The sequence below is a fragment of the Elephantulus edwardii genome, unplaced genomic scaffold (genome assembly GCF_000299155.1).
Source record: "Elephantulus edwardii isolate Elephantulus edwardi_28Jun2011 unplaced genomic scaffold, EleEdw1.0 scaffold00089, whole genome shotgun sequence".
In the NCBI taxonomy this organism is placed as follows: Eukaryota; Metazoa; Chordata; class Mammalia; order Macroscelidea; family Macroscelididae; genus Elephantulus; species Elephantulus edwardii.
The window spans coordinates 6,556,441-6,574,354 of record NW_006399839.1 but is presented as its reverse complement, the minus strand read 5'-3'; the positions used below and the strand labels follow the sequence as shown (position 1 = coordinate 6,574,354).

The 17,914-nt window shown below is 43.1% G+C and overlaps 1 protein-coding gene across 1 annotated transcript in view; it reads left to right on the top strand.

The window, feature by feature from the left end:
- The window catches only part of SPPL3 (signal peptide peptidase like 3), a 168,768-nt gene that overhangs the window by 99,034 nt on the left and 51,820 nt on the right, over positions 1-17,914 (top strand). The gene's annotated exons all lie outside the window — the stretch shown is intronic.

Sequence of the window (17,914 nt, the reverse complement as noted above, 5' to 3'; positions counted from 1 at the left end):
GTGCATATATCTGCTTGGATGTCAGCTATGGTCTCTTCAGGGTATATTCCCAGTAGTGGAATTGCTGGGTCAAATGGTATCTCTATTTGCAACTTTTTGTCAGTTGAAGAATTTCTAATGATTTTCATAAACTTATGTTATTAGCCCTCCATCTACCAGGTAATATTTATTGGTAATTAACTTGGTGGTGGTGGTGGGTATTGTAGTGGCTGTACTGACTCAGCTGATCCTCCAGCAAGTTTTCAGAGGCTGTTAACCCATCACCTGGGAGGAGATTGTCCATCTCTCTCCAGCAGAGCAGCTAGTGTATTCAAACCACCTGCCTCTGGGTTCACAGCACAGCTCCTGACCATTGAGCTCCCTTAACTCTGTGAATTAGATTGTCACTACCCTCATTTTCCACTTAGCAAAGGACAGAGCCAGGATTTAAATCCAACCCATCTAACTAGAGGAAGCCCTGGCGGGCTCGTGCTAAGGAGTTGCCTTGCCAACCCAAAGCCATTCAGTTCAAGTCCACCAGCTGCTCCACAGGAGAAAGAGGGGAGTCTTCTGTCTAATGCGTACACTCTGAAAACCACAGGAAGTTCAATTGTGTGTTGATCTGATTCAGAGACAGGTAACAACATCTACCTGCAGAGTGTACTTCCTTACTGTCCTCCACACCTCTCCAGGCACTTCTCTGTGCTCCACATTCTTCATCAACCCAATTCTCGTTATTTCTGTGTTACTTCTTCTCAACTCAAGAGAATTTGGTGCATCTGCATCTTTATACTATTATATTTGCCATTTCTTCTGCTTAAAATAACTCCCCATTTTCAGCCAGTCTTCTGGGAAGCCCTCTTCCAACTCTTGATGTCTCTCTTTGGCATCTGTCCTTGGCTGATTTCCACTGCCCTTACTCGCTTATCATTCTTTTTTTTTTTAATTTTTTTTATTTTTGTGTGAGTGTACCGTCAAATCAGATCTGACTGGTACAGGAGGAGATTGTCCCTCCTTCCCCGGCAGAGCATCTGGACTTATCATTCTTTAAAAGGGAATTCAGATACCCCTTTTTTACATATTAACATAAAGAGTTTCTTATAAATATTATTAAAGAGAGTGATTATTTTGTTGTTGTTGTTGTTATGTGCTGTCAAGTCGTTTCCGACTCATAGCGACCCTATGCACAACAGCCCTAAACCCTGCTCTATCCTGCGCCAACTGTACCGCCTCTGACACACCCATCCCGATTACCCCAGTCACTGAATCAATCCATCTCATAGAGGGTCTTCCCCTCCTGCGTTGTCCCTCAACCCTCCCAAGCATGATGTCCCTCTCCAAGGACCCGTCCCTCCTGGCAACATGTCCAAAGTATGTCAGACGAAGCCCCAGAATCCTTGCCTCCAAGGAGTAGCTTGGTTTAATCCTCTCCAAGATAAATCTGTTTGTTTTCCTGGCAGTCCAGGGTACATTCAGTATTCTTCTCCAGCACCACAGCTCAAAAGCATCCACTCTCCTTCTGTCCTCCCTAGTCATTGTCCAACTCTCTGATGCATAACAAGCAATTGCAAATACCATGGCCTGTATCAGGTGCACCTTAGTCTCCAGAGAGACACTGTTGCTCCTGAGTACCTTAGAGAGGTCCCTAACAGCAGACTTTCCCATCGTGATACGCTTTTTGATTTCCTGACTGCTGGTGCCAAGAGTGTTGACTGTGGAGCCGAGCAAACTGAAGCTGTGAACACTCTCAATCTCTTCGTCATCCATCCTGATGCTGCCAATTGGTCCAGTGGCGAGAATCTTTGTCTTCTTGACATTGAGCCTTAGTCCATACTGAAGGCTGCAGTCCTTGACCCTTGGCAGCAAGTGCATGAGGTCCTCCTCATGCTTTGTCATTCCGAGCAGCTTATGGAGCATTAATCTTTGAACTGGAAATTTCATCTTAAGATGCTTCCAGCACCCTCTCCTCTGATCCCACGGTGCCATCTTCACTTGGTACTAAGTCTGTGAGGAGATTGAGATCTTCTAACATGATCACAAGTGTGAAACCTCACCTCCGCCTTGGATCATGACTGTGTCACTGATTGAACTGCATTTCCTAGACTTCTGTGTCAAAACTTCTCTAGACCATGAGTCTCAGTGATACAGTGATACAGGCAGTCATATGTGATCGTTTCCATGGTGAGATGTGACGTCATCAACCAGTCAGTCACTGGTAAGGAGAGAGAGTACAGTGTGATGCAACAGTCTCATGTAATCAGTTTACATGGGGTGTGGATGCATCACTCTTCATCTTAGAAGAGATAAAAGGAGAGAGAGACATAGAGGAGGAAGGAACGTGGCCACCACCAAGAAAGAAAAGAAGAGAAACACCATCCTTTAAACAAAGGCACCTGCTCTGAGAACCTCCTAGAAACAGGGGGGGTGGAGGGATTGATCCAGAGACACAGGGAGATTTCCAGAGACTACTAGGCCTGCAGATGCTGAAAGAAGAGAAGGCCCTTCCACCAGAGTCACCAGAGATAAAGCCTTCCCCTAGGGGAGAACAAACAGGTCTGACCTGGAGAGCGTGAAACCATGCTGCTCCGTGGAGGCAAGGATTTTGAAACTCTGTCTCACATATTTTGGGCATGTTGTAAGGAGGAACCAGTCCTTGGAGAAAGACGTCATGCTGGTAAGGATGGAAGGACAGAGCAAGAGAGGAAGACTCTGGAGGGGAGGGATTGACACAGGCACTGGAGCAGTGGGGTCTGGTGTGTTGCAGTTGGTGAGCTTGACTCCGGATAGGGTAAGATTCAGAGCCATTCCTGAGACCCCTTCCTGTGGATCATGGTTGACTCAAGGGCACACAACAACAGAGCTAGTGCCCTGAATCTGACTTCCAGCCTCCTAAACAAAAGAACTTTGCTTGTTACAACCATCCATTTGTAACATTTCTGATAAGGTAGCAAGAGATAAATAAGACATTTGCACTTTCTGGTCTCCTCTTTAGAGCAGATGCTATGTCTTCAAAGCTAACCCCTTCTTCCTGGTTTTCTTTGTAAACTCTTTTCTAGAAATTAAAAAGTTGTTTCCTCCTTTCTCTCACTGTCTCTAATCTCTCTTTCTCCAGGACCTTGTTTTCCTGTCTTCAGGGTGGTACAGGCCTTCCTTAGATTTAAAACACATATAGAAACAAAGCCGCTCTCTCGACCTTCGCCTTTCCATTCAGCCACATGCCTCCCTTCCACAGAGAGACTTCCTTCCTCCGGAGCTGCCTGCCAGTTCTTTACTTCCACTTGCTGTCTTCCCCACCATTCTTTGGGAACTGCTCTTGAAAATCACCTGTAATCTCTCTCTGTCAGATTGAATGGCCCGGTTTCAGCCGGCCTTTTCTGTTGATGATGTGGGAGCTGGTGGTATGTTTAGAGGAGCTGCCTTTTTCCACGTTCTGGCTGACCTTTCTCTCTGTGCAGCCATGGGCAGGCTTCTTAATCTCTCTCACTTCCCCGTCTTGCTCAGCACAGGCCATCATATGTCCCAACATGGTTTTTTTGTGCCCACCTCTGATGCCTTCCTGTAAGGTCCTCTGGTGGGACATAGAGGCACTAGACTGCTGACGGAAAGGTTGGTGCTTCGAACCCATCTAGGAACTCTGACAGGAGAAATACCTGGAAACCTGCTTTTGTAATGGGTTGCTGTGTCCTGCCAAGTTGGAAGCGGCCCATAACTGACCTTCTAGAGAGTTTTCAGAGCCAGTTACACGCGAGGAGATTTTCACACCTTTCACATGTGGAGCAACCAGTAGATTTAAACCGTGTGCCTTCAGGTTGGCAGCGCAGCTCCTTACCATGTGATAGGGCAGACTTCAGATCCACTGTTCACAGGATCGCCATGAATTGTACTTGACTCAGTGGCAGTTAGCAACATGTAACAGAAGGAGCCAGCCCTGCAGCCAGCCTCTGACCTTCCACCCTGCTGCCTGACCACCAGGCAGAGCTTGAGAGCCTGAGCCCCGAGCCCTGTCTTTTGCCGCAGTTAGCTATATCCCACACATATCCCAGCACTGCAAGTCTATCCTGTGCGGTCCTCATCATCTCTGACCTACCTGAGCCCATCACTGCCATCCCCATGTCAGTCCATCTCTTTGAAGGACTTCCTCTCTTGCGCTGGTCTTCCATCTTTCTAAGGATTGGCCCCTCCTGACATCATACCCAAAGTACGTGAGACGAAGCTTCACCATCCTTGCCTCTAAGGAGCACTCTGGCTGCACTTGCTCCAAGACACATCTCTTGGTTCTTTTGGCCGTCCACAGTCAGTCCTCTTCTCCAGCACCGCAACTCAAGGCGTTGATTGATCTTCTTTGTCCTTATTCATTGCTCAGCTCTCAGATGTATAACAAGTGATTGAAGAGACTAGGGCCTGAATTGGACACACCTTAGTCTTTCAACTGACACCATTGCGCCCTAATATTTTGGAGAGAGGTCCTTGACAGCAGACTTTCCAGTGCAGTACAATCGTGGGTTATATCTGCCAGCTCCTTTACAGGAGAAAGATGGGTAATTCGGTCTGTATGATTTTCAACCTTTGAAATCCCCCTGGAGGGTCAGCTAGGAGGCAGTTTTGACTCAGCAGTACGTAACAGCCACCAGGACAGAGTGTGCTGGCTCCTTTCAGGCTCATTACCTCTTACCGCTGCTGCTGGTGGTCCTGGCTCCTGCAGCCCCCACTTGTAGCTTCAGCAGCAGAAGCAGCAACAAAGAGGAGCAGCAGATCCCCCAGATGTTAAGACAGTGCTCACGCGCGCAGAAATCACTTACGGTTGGTTCCCTGTCACAGATCGTATAGTGAACATTAAGTGACACTTTATCTGCATTTACCTAAGAGTGATATTTGCAGTGATACTGAAGACAACGTGGAAAAGTGACCAGAGATGACATTTGCAAGGTGATGAAGAGCTCTGTTTGGTTTTTGTTGTTGTTGTTGTTGTTGTTAGGTGCCATTGAGTCCAGTATGACTTAGAGCGACCGTGTGAATAACGGATCTGAACCCTGTTCTATCCTGCACTATCCTCACACGTCCTGACACAGTAGAGCCCATTGAGGCAGTCACCGTGTCAGTCCACCTGGTCGAGGGTCTTCTCTGCTTTGCCGACCCTCCACCCTTCCAACTATCATGTCCCTCTCCAAGGAATAGCCCCTTCTGGCAACATGCCCAAAGTATGTGAGCTGAAGCCTCATTCTTGCCTCCAAAGAGCACTCCAGACCATTTGTTTGTTCTTTTGGCTGTCCGTGGAATGGATTTTCAGTACTTTTCTTCACAATTCAAAGGCGTCAATTTTCTATCATCTTTATTCATTGTTCAGCTCTCACATGCATAGCAGTGATCGGAAAGCCATGGCCTGAATCAGACACATCTTAGTCCTCAAACTGATGTCATTTCACTTCTCAGTAATTTGGAGAGGTCCCTAACTGCAGACTTCCCCAGTGCAGTTTGTCTCCTTATTTCCTTGCCTGCTAGTAGCAAGGGTGTTAATAATGGATCTAAGTAAGATGAAGTTGTTGACAGTTTCTGTCTCTTCTCCATCCATCATGATTTTGCCTATTAGTCCCGCGGTAAGACTTCTGGTTTTCTTGGTTTGGTTTTAGATAATGTTAAATTCCAGGTGACCACGGTGTATGCAGGGAGCTGTGGTGGTCTGGTCTTTAGGGACTTGCACTGCTAACCCAAAAGCTAAGCCCCTCTGGCAGTTTGAATCCACTAGCAGCTCAAGAAAACGATTGGCAGTCTCTTCCATGGGAAAACCAGCAGGGCCAGCTGTGTGTAGCATCTGCCTGGATGGCAGTGGATACCGTGTCCACAAGGGAGAGTGTCCAAAATGCTTTGGAGGGGGTACTGGAATTTTGAGGAAGTTTGGCAAAAGAAATTTTTGTCATTCATCAACATGCAGATGATAAAAGTTTGGAAATAGTTGATTTCTTCCAGGCAGTCAGTAAGAATACAGTATCCCGAATCTGACCATTGAGGGTATATATACAAAGCATAATGGGTAATGTTCAGACTAATAACCAAAAGTTTGAAGGTTCCGATTCACCAGCTGCTCTGGGAGGGATGGTGGGCTGTTTCTCTCCGTAGCAGTTTGAAGCCTGGAAACTCAATAGAGGGTCACTATGAAGAGGAGACGGAATTGACTTTGACAGTCATGGGTTCAAGATTCTGGGCAGCCTGAGGCTCACAAATGATCTAGTACGTGATAGGAGGATGTTTGGTGGTGGAGGTACGTGCTGGCGAGTCAGAACCGACCCATGGCTCCAGAGGGTTTTCAGAAGCAGTAAATGGCACAGGGTGAGATTGCCTATCCTTTACCCTGGAGCATCTAGTGGGTTTGGACCACATGCCTTCAGGATTGTGATACAGCTTCTTATCTCCAGGCCATCAGAGCCTTAATGGAAGTGGAGTGACTTAAATTGTTAGGCTCCCTTTTACTTGTCCACAGAAATTTTGTTACTAGGCTGCCAGGGTAACTAAATGTAAAAACCTGCGCCATCCATTTTTTATAAGTCACTGGAAATTTTCTTCTTAAAAGTCTGCTTTTGGATTTGTACAGATGCTTTCAGAGTTTTATTTCTAATGGAAAAACCATTTTGCTTCATAAACTTTAATTCAGACTGCCATCTTTTTTTCTTATTTAGTGGTTTGGTTTTTGTTTGTTTTTTTTTTTTAAAAAAAAAAAAAGTCAAAGTAGGCTACAAAAAAACCCCGGATTTTGTTTCTAGAATCATTTCTGAAACTATGATCTGCATTGAATGACATTAAAAATGAATGATGTTAGAGTTTTTAAGAGCAGTGTTTCCAAAAAAATCTCCCTATTAAGTTTTGTGGCCTCATATCCTGAGAAGGCACTTAGCCATTCAGGAGCTCAACCGGCAAATTTCTACAATTTTAAGGGAATTCATTTTACTCAAGTTCTAAAGAAGCATTGGATAGTGATACAAAGATATCTTCAAAAGCTACATTATAATTAATTTTTCAATAAATGAGACACATGGTCAAATGAAGATACATAAACTGCTTTGTCCCAGTCTGTGCTCATCTACTTTTGTCTGGTTGCCTAATAATCGTAATCCCCTTTGCCTTAATAAATACATCTATTAACAGCCATTCCAGAGCTGCTTCTGGCTGCCATTGCTGAGAAGAGGCGTCACAATTACATATACTCAGATCATGATAAAATGCACTTGCCTTTCTAATTGTAACCCATCTGAAAAGGGTGATTTATAGCAAAGAGCTGAAGCACAGCACTGTGGAAACCTTGAAGAGAATGCCTTTCTGTTTCGCTCCCATGTAAATCCTTTATTGTCTGCGTGAGGCAATAAACTGTATCTGAAAACAGGATGATTCCGGATTATCTGTTTGGTGGAGAAAAAGAACTGAATTTATACTCAGTCTTTACATCTATCAGCGATATAAAATCTAACCACATTTTCACTGTAGTAGTAGCCTCGGGGGATGGGGGTGCGGGAAGTACAGTCAGAGTGCCCCTTGGAGGCAGGGATGGCGAAGCTTCTCTCACATACTTTGCTCTTGTTGCTAGAAGAGGCCATTTCTTAGAAAGGGACATTATGCTTGGAAATGTGGAGGATAAGTGCAAGCAGACCCCAGTGAGATGGATTGACAGTGACTGCAGCAATTGGTTCACGTGTGTCAGGTGATGAGGACGGCACAGGATAGGGCAGGGTTCAGGTCTGTTGCTAATGGGGTTGCTATGAGCCCTGCTCTACTCAGTGGCATCTAACCACAGCAGTCTCAGTGACGGGATCATGGTGGCATGTAGTGCATTACATATTGCACTGCCAATGGAAAGGTCAGTAGTTCGAATCCACTAACTGCTTTGTGTCAGCAAGATGACCCATCTCCTCCCAGAAAGATCGACAGCTTGGTTTCTGGGTGTTGGAACCAAACCCGTGGTGTGGGGAGGTTTCAGGTTAGCCTTTTGTAAAGTGTTAAATATTTGCATTTGCATTTATATTAAGTTCTTTTCATAAGCCATATGGTATTAATGAATGCTCAGTGGATATCTCCTTAAATAGAGACTGTAGTCTGGGGAACCCTCAGGGGCAGTTGTGCTCTGTCCTGTAAGTTCTGTGAGATGGCACTGACGCAGCAGTGAGCCTGGTTTGAGCTGTAGTTTGATGAAGGAGTAAAAAGAATGAGTTCTTCCTTTCGACCTCAAGAATTTTTGAGACTTGAACTCTCAGATGAGTTCATGATCACCAGTCACAAGCACCTTAGTGAAAGGATTGCGTTATTTGTTGTTTGTAAGTTGTAGGAATTTTAGAAAAACATTTTGGATCTCGGATTCGTGTCAGATCTGTAGGCAGCCCCGATGGCTTAGTGGTTAGGAGTCTCACTGCCAGCCATCCACAGGCATCCAGTTCCAGTCCACCAACAGGTCTTTGGGGAAAGATGAGCATTCTCCTCTCGTGTGATTTACAGCTTCTGAAAACCCACTGGAGAGTCAGCTATGGGTCACTTCTAACTCGATGGTACACAGCAGTTAGATACATGTCTCCCCCAGTTTTTTGCCCCAGTCTGTATATAGGTTGCCTTCTCATTAAAAAAAAAAATAACTAAAAATCCTTTCATAAACTTTTATTTTCGGGAACTCTGGTAGCCTAATGAGTAGTGAAGTACACTGCTAACCCCCAAGGTGCTGCTTGGTGGTTTAACACCACCTGTGGTTCCTCAGGAGAAAGTTGGGTGATTTCCTGTGTAATTTACAGCCTTTGCAAACCTGTTTCAAGGTCAGCGAGCTGATGACTCTGACTGAATAGCAATGAATTAGCGAGTTATGAACAGAAGTATTTAATTTGACTGAAATATTTAATCTGTCTGTGCTTCTGTTGTCTTGTCTGATAATGCATGTAGAAACTCGGTCCCACAGCCTTGGTTCTTTCTAAGAATATTCTTCTAAGAATTCTGAGGTTTTAGTTTTCACATTTAAATCTTGGATTTCTTTTGAATTGGTTTTTATATATAGTAGGAAGCAAAGATCCAGATTCATTCTTTTTGCATATGGAAATCCAATTTTCCCCAGCATCATTTACTGAAAAGGTTCTTTTTGCTTTTCCCATTGAGTGGATTTTGCATCTTTGTTGAAAAGAAAATGCGTTGAGAACAGAGTATGAATTTATTTCTGGACTCTTAATTCTACTACATTTGCCCTCCAGCACTATCCTGTTATAATTGTTGTGGCCTTTTAGTGTATTTTGAAGCCAGGAAATGTGACTCATGCTTTAGTCTTCTCCATGGTGACTGTAGATATTTGGGCCCGTTGCTTTTCCATATAAACTTGAGAATTGACATTGCCATTTCTGCAGTTACCAGCTAGAACTTTGATGGGGGTCGTATTAGATTTATGGATTACTTTGTATAATATTGACATCTTAACTATTCTTAAGCCCTCCAACATAGAATGTCCTTCCACTTACTTAAATCGTCTTTGATTTCTCTTAGAAATGTTGTATAGTTTTCTGTGTACAAATCTTTCATCTTTCTAGCTAGATGTATTTGTTCTTAGTTTGTTTTTCTGGGTACTATTTTAAGTGGAATTGTTTGCTTCATTTCCTTTTCAGCTTGCTCATTGTGAATGTGTAGGAAGCCGGTTGATTTTTATACATTGATTCTCTGTACTATGCCACCTTGCTGAATTAATTTATAAGTTCTAATAGCTTTCTTTTGGATTCTGTTGAGTTTTTCCCAGATGGATGCTGAATAGTAGCAAATGGTCACTCCTGTCTTGTTCCTGATCTTAATGCGAAATCAGTCTCTCTCTCTCTCGGTATGATGTTAACGGAATTTCTCATTAAAGCCCTTTGTTAGGAATTTCCCTCTTGTTCCCATCTTACTGAGTGTTTCTGTCATGAAGTTTTTTATTGTTTGCCTTTTCAACATCAGTTGAGCTAATCACGTGGTTCTTTTCCTTTACCCTGAGAATGTGGTATGTTACATTGATTTTCTAACCTTGTGTTTCTGGGATACATCCCACTTGATCGTGTAGTATACTCCTTGTAATATGTTTCGCACATACTTTGCATGTTGTAAGAAGGGAAGGGTCCAGTCCTTGGAAAGGGACATCATGCTTGGGAGGGTGGAAGGACAGCGCAAGAGAAGAAGACTCTGGATGAGATGGATTGACCCAGTGACCGGGGCAGTGAGTGTGGGTATGTCATAGATAATGAAGTTGGCCCAAGATAGAGCAGGGTTCAGAGCTGTTGTACATAGGGTTGCTATGAGTTGCAAGTGATTTGATGGCATTTAACAATAACAGTATAATTTTAAAATTTAAAGTGTTGACACCAGTAATAAAATTTGAGTTATCACATGAAAGTTAGAGTTTGGGAAAACTTGCTTCAGGATTATATGAATAGATGGGATTTTTTTTTCCCAGATTCTCTATGAAATGTGCTTATGAAATGTAACAGCACTTGGAAAAGTTGCATAATTCAGTGAACCAATATTTATTTATGTGTGTGTGTGTGTGAGAGAGAGAGAGAGAGAACCGTCAAATCAGATCTGACTGGTACAGGAGGAGATTGTCCCTCCTTTTCCCGGCAGAGCATCTGGTGGATTCGAACCGTGTGCCTCTGGGATTGTAGTTGCAGCTCCTTGCCACTAGGCCACCAGAGCTCCCCATAACCAATATTTTTTAAATAACTGATGGATGTCACAGATAATCTGTAGGTAAAGACATACATTCAAGTACAGGGTAGTCAGTGGATTATAGTTTAACATCTTAAAAAAAATTGATAGGTTTTAAGATACCATTAGTGGCTAACCTTTAAGAGATTACTACCATTTGAATTTCTGTGGGTTATCAAAGAATAATAGCCAATTATCAGAAAAAGGTCTTCAAATACTGCTTTGCTGGATTTCTTCCTCTGCCTTAGACTTCATCCAAAGCAATATATGACAACAGCGTCAACACAGAAGTGGTTATGAAAACTTAGCCACCTTCTGTTTAAAACAGACGTTAAAGGACTTTGTAAAAAATGTCAAAGAATGCCCTTGGCCTCACTAAATTGTTGGCATGTTTGTTTTAGAAGAGAAAATCATTTTTCCTTTGGGAGGGAAAAGTGATTTCTGTGTTAACATATTATAGCATTCTTATATTTAGATGGGTTGGTAGATATTTTTAACTTGCTTAGTTTTCATTTCCAGTATGATAAATACCAAGACAAAAAGTCTTTGAGGTCCTCAATAATTATTAAGGGTGTGAAATGGTCTTGAGACTAAAAAGTTGACTAAGTGCTGCTCTCGGGCAGTGTCAGTGCAAGGTCGGAATAGTCGTTGCTTGGTGTTTGTTGGTGGGCAGAATGTGCACATTGTATGGCTGCAGGGCTGCCACAGAACCTGTTAGAGAACAGTGCTCGCAGCGTCTCTGATTGGCATGATTTTCAGCGGGCCATGTGTTCGAAGCACTTGCCAGTAAAGTGACTAGAAATGGGAGTTTGACTATAGAGCGATTACCAGACACCGCCCTGTCTTTGAAAACCTTGAGGGTCTAAAGTATAGTCTTGTTGATGAGAGAACTTTCTGGTAGTTATCTGTCTGTACAGAGGTAAAAAGTTTGGGGGACTGTAGATAAAGAATTGTTGGTTTTCATGTTGTTGCTGTTGAATTGGAACCGACTCATTGCTGACCCCCAGAAGTTATCATTTGCATCAGAGGAGATTGTCCATCTTTCTCCTGCAGAGTAGTTGGTGGATTTGAACCATGTGCCTTTGGGTTGGCAGTGCAGCTTATTACCCATTGTCCATTCATAATGACGATACCAGATATTTCAGCCTAATAGCGTACGTGCTATATTTTGCTTGGCAAAGTCCTTGGCTGTCTTTTAGTGCCTTTGACTAAGCTCAATTTGGCATGTCTCATATGCTTGGATCTCCATTGCTCTTTGCCTTTATCTTGGAGGAGTTTTGTGTTTGATGTGCGTCCAGGGTCTCTCCAGGAGAAGGACTTGGGGAGCCATGCTGTTCTGCTGGTACTGTCGCAGGCTCTGAAGTGATCATGCTAGGGAGAGGCCGGGACACAGATGTGGGGCTTTGATTGTCTAGAATTGGCCAGACTTCCAGCTCTTTTTTCATTAGAATAACCTTCCTTTCAAAACTCGAATTCCTGTAATAATATCCTAGTATCTGTACATACTTCTGACTCTTAACTTCAATTCTTTGTGTAGGTCATGACTCCCTGTGAGCAGAGGGGAGAATAAGAAGATAAGAGTCTATGGGTTAAGCTCTAGATCTGGCCCTCTTCCTTCACACCTTTGTTGTTGGGTGTTTTGGAGTCGATTGACTCAAAGCAACCCTGTAGGGCAGTGTAGAAATTGGCTTTCCAAGGGTGTCATCCTTATGGGAGTGGTGGGTTTGAACTGCCGACCTTTTAGTTAATAGCCATATTCTTTAAGCCTCATGCCACTTGACCGCCTTTTCCCATCCTCACCAGCTGTGAAAACTCACAAAGCTTCTTGAAACCACTTTTCTACATTAGGGCTTATGGACCAAAAGTGGGCCTAGTTTAGTTGACCAAGGATAAATACAAATACTGGACAACACAGAGGAAGAAGATGGGGAGAGGAGGAAACGAGCTTGCAGGCTAAACTCGAGGTGTGACCTCATGAAGTAACAGGACTCGCGAGAAGAATTTCCTTGGAGTTCATCTGATCAACCACTATCCCCATAGAGGCTTCCCTCAACAAGATAGCATATACTATTTATGGAAAAAAAATTTTTACATCTGAAATTTTGAGTGATTAAAAGAAGACTAGTGTCAATTTTGCTTTTCTTTTCAGTTGAAAGACGGTGTTTATCTTTGTCAGCGCTGATAGATCTATCGTCTGTTGATGACTGTGTAAGGAGCGCTGGTGGCTTAGTGGTGAGGAATTAAGCTGCCAGTACAAAAGAACACGGTTCAAGTCCACCAGCTGCCGGGTGGGAGAAAGATGGACAGTCTCCTTTCTTGTGACTTCCTGCCTCTGAAAACCCCCTGAAGGGTCATCTATGGGTTAGTTCCAATTAACAATTAAGTGGAAGAGGATATTTCTAGTGATAATTCTGCTTTGCGGAAGGCAAACGATGTAAAAACCTAGACTTGATCATAACAAAATCAGTTGGACCTTCCAGTTCACCTGGGCTGGAAAGAGAATTTTTAGAGAGACCAGAAAAATGAAAAAGCTGTGCTTAGGAAGACTGGGAAGATGGAAATGGGGTCCCCCCCCCACCCCAGGTTCAGGTGGGATGTTGGAGGTGGGCAGCCTGGGCTCCCAACCGCAGCAGGCTCCTCATTTCAGACCTGGTGATGGTTGTACCACACACAGCTGCCCACAGTCCTTCACAACTCCAGTTCTGAAAACTGAATGTTTCTCTGAAACTCATTTGGCAGCAGAATCCGATAGAAGTGTATGAGTCTATTTATAATCTTTTATTTATCCTGTTTAGTGTGAATATTCATGTGTATGTAGAGAAACATGAATATTTGATTACACAGTACTGCTCCAGACCCCAGTAGGCTGTTTTTCTTTGTGAAAGCTGAAAACTTTTAAATTCTGCAAAGCATGTCTAGTCTCAAGAGCTTTTGCTTTTGTTTTTTGGATAAAGGCTTGCGGACATGTAGCGCTCACCTTCTAGAATGTTGGGAGAGTGAAATGCTCACTAAAATATTAGATGTTTCCGTTTTCTTAAAACTCAAACCCCGATGTTGCAGAGCTAAATTTTAAATTTACTGTGGGCATCTTTCTCTACATCTGTCCCTGCACTTCACCAGAATTTTCTACAGTAATGGTGTGTGTGTGCTGTTCAGATATAACTAGTGTTAACTGAGATGTTGGATATTTTATTTTCCATTTCTATTTAATTTAAATTTTAAAAAGCTAAATGTAAATTTAAATGGCACTCTAAACACCTGCCATCGAGCTGATCCTGACTGGGAACCCTTCCTGGCTTTCCAAGGCTGGTGTTAACAGGACGAGGCTGCGCGTCTTTCTCCTTGGGAGCAGCGGGCAGAGGCCTTTTGATTTGCAGTGTCACAGCCCTCTGACTATGGCACCAGCTCCTCCGTGTGGCTGCTCGCTGGCCCTCCGGGGGTGTTTCAGAGACAGTTTAAGCACACAGGAGATTGCCCATCTTTCTCCTGTGGAGCAGCTGACAGATTCAGACTCTTGCGTTGGGGACAGCAGTACAGCTCCTCGCCCCGAGGCCCCCAGAGCTCCCTTCAGCGTGACTAGTCAGCACTGTATTGAACAGCACAGCCTTGGAACTCAAAGGAATTCATGCTGTGTTCCAACTGTGACTTTTGCTGCTTTTGTAATTATCTTCTGTTGATTGAGATACAGCATGGCCCAGCACATTGTTTATTGCCTGAGTTGGCTAGGGTGAGGGGTAGCATTTGTGTTTGTGCAAAGTACATCCTGGGCTTCACATCAGCCGGGAGTGTCTTCTGTCTCCAGGACGCCATAGATTTTGTGGTAAAGTGCAAAATTGTACTGGACTTTGACTCAGACAATCCTTAAAGAGAGATCAGTTTCAGGAATCTGTTATGGAAAATGTGCCTGTACTGCAAGAAGTTCCTCACTCAGAGAATTTAAGGGGCAGAAAGTTTCCTGGAAAACAAAGGCAAGGAAAAAGCTCATTGTTGAGTTGGGTAGTGGAATGTTTGGGTTAACATAGGCCACATTTGCTAAGCAGATGTTGTTTTCCCAAAATAATTTCTGCACACATTTTAAGTATAATATCAATGTTTTTTATTATTCCTCCAGGCGAGATAGGCACCATTAGGGTACATCTGCCAAAATGCAAGATGCATTTCTTCTTCTTGCTGTTCTCGTGGAAGAGCTGACTTGTTCATGGTCAGGATGTGTACCTTGTCTTTACCAGTGGGATCCCCTGGCTTGCATCTGTTAAAAGGTCAGATAGTCTTGTCTTCGTTAAACCTTAAATGAGTAAAAAGAGAGGTAGTCAAGTCATTGACATCCATTTGTCTCAGTGAAGGTTAGACACAAAAATCCATCCCTCCTAACTCAGTTGAATAGGATGAAAACTCAGAACTCCCGTAGTTACCAAGAAAGGTATCTCAGAAAGAGCAGGTCATGAGGCCATGCTCCCGTGATTGGGTCCTGTGAACCTGGAAGCTTTCTCTTTATTAAAAGGGAAGCATGGTTTTCATATGGTGCCCCTTTCCGATTAGAATATATGCTGGCTTTAGTACCATGGTGATCCCCCCCCCATATTTTAATTTTTTTGTCACTAAAAATCCAAGTCTAAATATCCCTCCAATGTAGCAGTTTGTTGCTCTGATTGTAATAAAATAAAAACACTTAAAAGTAAAATGAGTACATTCGTAGTTTGCTTATATTACTGTTTGAATGTCAGGTGGTATTTTTTGAACAGTGTAAATATGCAGAGTGGGTAGTGGGTGGCATTTTACCGCTCTCAGGCTGGTGAATCAAGGTGTAGAAAGAAGGTAGGGGTTGGGGGCTCCCAAGGCTTAGCAGAGTTTCAGGGTTAGAAGTGACTGATATGTTTTGGGGGCTGGATGGGAAGCCTGGTTTAGATGGGTATAATGGAATGGTGTTTCTTACTGCGCTCAGAAAACAGGGAGCAAGGCACAAGGAAAAGGTGAAGAAGCGGTTAATTCTAGGAGCTCCGGGACTAGGCAGATACTGCAGTGGGACACATTTTTTGGGGGGGAGGTTACGGATACATCGGGGAGCAGTGTCTACCAGTGCCTGCTGATCATCTCTGTGCACAAATGTAGGCCCAGACTTGCCAGATCTGTTAGATATGAGCTATTTGCCTTTTTTACATTTGGTAGCTAATTTCTTTTAGTTTTTAAAATGATACATTATGCATCTGGCATTTCTGATTTACCTCAAATAAAAGAAAATAAAAATGCTTAGAGGAAGTACTTCACAGGCTGATACTGAGAACAGTGTCTAGGCTGCATTGTAAAGGACAGAGCAGGGCACTTAATATTCTACTCTCTGTGTGAGAAAATGAGAGAATTTATTTCTGAATGCTTATGTTGAATGTTTGCACCAGAAGTCTATGCAGGAAACTATGTTTACTAATAACTTAACTGGTTTTCTAGTAGTTATGTATTTGCAAAGAGGAAAAGATCTATGGCTTGGGAAGGGGAACACTGGCCTGGGAACAAGAATTCTTAGTGTCTTTCTTAATCCTTTTTTGTACCATGTGAACCTTTTAAAAAAATGTTAGCATGTTCTTCAGTGAACTGAGGTCATTTCTTTTCAGAATTGCATGTGAGAGAGGCAGAGATGTGTCAGAATTATACTCTAACATGATGTTTCTTGTGCTGACCTAAAGAGAATTGGTTAAGTCACTTTTCCTAGTTTGTGACATTTACCATGTCAGGTATATTTAGGGATAGAGGTCGTCTGCGAGAGAACACACCAGCCACAGCTGTGTTGCTGGATAGAGATGGGGAGGAGGGGAGTTGGATTTTGCTCTCTGACATGTAAGGATAGGGTGGCGGCCCCTGTAGAGAGCTCTAGCGGTAAAGAGCTGTGTTGATAACCCAGAGGTACTTGGTTCGTATCCACCTGCTGTTTCATGGGGAGAAAAATGTGATTTACAGCCTTTGAAAATCTGCTGGAGGGTGAGCTGCGAGTCACGTCCTACTTGATGGTACACAGTGGGAGAGAGACAGACACAAAGAATTCATATTCCTGCATACTTTCATCTCATTATTTTAGTTGTATTCAGATTGTCCGTTTTCAAGACTCTTTTTGGATAAGGGAGGGATTGTTACAAAACAAAACTCCCACTTTTTTTATTGTAGACGTTTTCAATTAAAAATAGGAGAGAAGCATACATGACAGGCTTGCACGTGCCTGTTGTGTGCCCGCTAGAGGCTTTACTCATTTGTGTTTGATCTATTCTTTGCCCCCTAGAGTATTTTAGAGAAAATATCAGATCATATCATTTATCATTTCACTCATAAATACTCCAGTATTTACTAAGGATCAAAAAAAGAGGACACTTTCTACCACAGCATCTTACATTACAGATTCGAAACTTTATTACCGGTACTATTTTTTGAGAGATTAAAGGAAATTTCACTTTTTCTGTATATCCATCTCATCCTTCCCTCTAACTGGGATGATTTCCAATCAGCAGGCAGAAAAAATGTTATCTCCCATCTTTAAAACAGAAGTTAAAGGCTTCCCTTATCTTTATATTCCTCTTCCAACTGCCTTTCTCATCCCTGTACTCCTCAAAGAGCCATCTCCATTTGTTTTATCTGCTGAGCCAGTTGCATCCGAACTGCTCCCTCCACCGTTCCACTAAAACTCTTTGTGCTCTTTAAGCCACCAGTGACTTAACATGGTAAATAAAAATAAATCCAGGGGACATTTCATCTTACTGGGCTTCTCAGCAGCATTCAACACAGGTTGATGTCCCTTCTGAAAAAAATTACAATGCTAATTGAGTACTCCTGTATCGAGTTACTTATAAAATTATTTAATTCTTAAATATCTCGGAGATGTGGATATGTATCATCGAGTTGACTACAACTCATTACGACCCTGTAAACAATGGCTCTGAACCTTGCCCTGCTGTCTCTGACACACCTCGCCCCATTGCTAGTCACTGTGTCGGTCATCTCACCGAGGGTCGTCTTCTCCTGCACTGTCCCTCTACTTTTCTAAGAACAGACTTGAACAATATTTCTTAGAGTCAAGCTGTCAGAAGGGAACTAGAAGTCGATAATTGGGGATTTGGAAGTTCCAGACCTTGTGGACTTTTCTTACGTGTGTAAAGTTACTGTTGTGTACTGTTGAGTCAGAACTGATTGATTTGACCCTCCAGTGGGTTTTCAGAGACTGTAAACCATACAGGAGGAGATTGCCGGTCTTTCTCCCATGGAGCAGCTGGGGGAT